Source organism: Pygoscelis adeliae, unplaced genomic scaffold (genome assembly GCF_000699105.1).
Source record: "Pygoscelis adeliae isolate BGI_AS28 unplaced genomic scaffold, ASM69910v1 Scaffold84, whole genome shotgun sequence".
Lineage (NCBI taxonomy): Eukaryota > Metazoa > Chordata > Aves > Sphenisciformes > Spheniscidae > Pygoscelis > Pygoscelis adeliae.
Window position 1 is genome coordinate 635,391 of NW_008824754.1, and position 2,400 is coordinate 637,790.

A 2,400-nucleotide genomic window follows, 5' to 3' on the forward strand; every position below is an offset into this window, starting at 1 on the left:
TCCCTTCATCCCCCAGCCTGGATTGATACCAGGGGTTGCCCCGACCCAGGTGCAGGACCTTGCCCTTGGCCTTGTTAAACCTCATGAGGTTCACACGGGCCCACTTCTCCAGCTTGTCCAGATCCCTCTGGATGGCATCCCGTCCCTCTGGCATGTCGACCGCACCACTCAGCCTGGTGTCATCTGCAAACTTGCTGAGGGTGCACTCGATCCCACTGTCTATGTCACTGATGAAGACATTAAACAGTACCGGTCCCAATACGGACCGCTGCGGGAATATGATGAAAGGTTATTTTTACGCTGGGAACCTAAGCAGCTCATGAGAACACAAACAAATTGGTTTCAACTGCCACAAACCATTAGTAGTTTTGTTCTGCAATTGAAACTCCAGATTCTCCTTACCATGTAAAGATGAAGTCCATAGACACATTTAGGCTTTAGCTACTTAAGCATAAAACCCTGCACCAGTGACAGTGAGGATGCAATTCCTCGTTACGGCTCCTCCAGTTGGAAGGACAGTCCACAGGCCCTCCCAAGATTTGCCGCCCCAGACTAGAGAGTGGGAAAGCTCCAACACAAGGGAGAGAATGGGTGACCAAGGCAGGAGATGGCAGCAATCACTTCAATCAGCTTTACTGCTGACACTTCTTAACTACTCTCTCCATTCCCCTGCCACTCTGTTCTTCTCCAAGCAATGGAGAGGCTTGTGCTGCTGAGAATCAATCAACTACGTAAATTTATAACAAACTACTATGGTGATAAACACACCAGATGTTCACATCATTGATGCTTCCATTCACGGCATTATCACCCTGGTGAAATTCTTCCATGGGACAAGGTATGGGGCAAGGAGTACGGAACAAACATATCCAAGCTATATTACCCAAAGTGCATTATTATATATATTATCATAAGTCTGAAATAAGCACAAAGAAGATGCACTACACCAGCAAAACCAAAGTTACCCTTGTGAAAGGTCTCTCAGACCCTTAACAGGCAAAGGCCTGTAATTTTTTCCATCTGCTTTCCAGATTGAATTACAAATCCATCACATTTGGAGGATTAACTTCAGAGGAGAGGAAAAAATTGTACATGAACCTTCAACATGCCACAGATTAAGCAGTATAAAAATATTCCAGTTTTGCTGAGTGTGTCCTAAAGTTTTGACTAGGACTAATTGTTTAAACAAAATGCTTTACAAAATAAGCTTGATCTTCCCTGATCAAAATAGTTTTCGTTTGAAAGATTTCCTCAGTCTTTTTATAAACAGGGACATGGGGAAGGAAAGCATTTCAAATTCAAGACAATATTTTGATTTGGTCAAATTAAATATTTTAACACACCTCTACCCCTCCCCCAAAAAGGGCTAGAACTCTGTACTTTGCCAAATATTTTTAAAGGCTCAACTGAAGTTGCAATTGTTTTACTTCCCAGATTTTCAGAGCTACAAGAAAATTTGCTCTGTTCTGTCATTCTCCCAGCCTTAATTCAACCACTATTATTTGTATTTTATTTTCTACAGCTAATCCCACACAAGACAGGTGATCCAAGGAACAAGAGACAGACGTAGTGAAAACAAACAGGAAAACTGTCCTGTCATTCATCTGCATATTCTTCTAATTAGACAAAGCACAGGCAAAATGGCAAAAGCTCAGTGCAGGGATGGCAATTTGTTTGTATTAAAAGGTACTGAATAGCTACATAAGGTCCAGTGCTAGAGATTTTACACATGCCACTGTGGATCATTTATTTAATAGCCACCAACTCTGATGAGCATCTAAGAGGGAGGAAGGAAAACAATTTCAGAAAACAAAGCATGAAAGCAGCAATTAGTCATACAGCCTTTATGCAATAGCAAAAATACCACATAGCAACTGCTTCTCTGGCAAGCTTGCAACATATCTGAACACTGAAGAACAACTGTCTGCTTGCAGGGCTCTGAGACATTAGTAGACAGGGTGATAGGGATACCAGCAGCATTCAGGGAAATAACACCCATGGCTCCCTGCAGGTGAAAAGTTTTTCCACAGATTGCTCTACTTCAAAGCAGAAACATCCAGGTCTCTTGTCACAACCGTTACAAAAGTTCTCCAGCGGCTGAAAAGCTCTAGCAAACATATGAATAAATGATGGGCTGGACCACAGATGCTTTTCTTCTCATAGCAAAGCAACAGTTTTCTCATCTAAATAGAGGCTCTCAGATTTTTATCCAAAAAGATTTTTCTATTTCCATGTCTATTTTTCTTCTTCCACTTAAAACCAGGCAAGAACATTTTGTTTTGAACTACCCTGTTCAGAACAGACTCTGAACTGCTCCACAGACATTGCTAAAAGCCATTTGCCATCAGCTTGTAGGACAGGAGCTCCTGCTTAGGAGTCGAGGGAACTCCACGTTCCCCC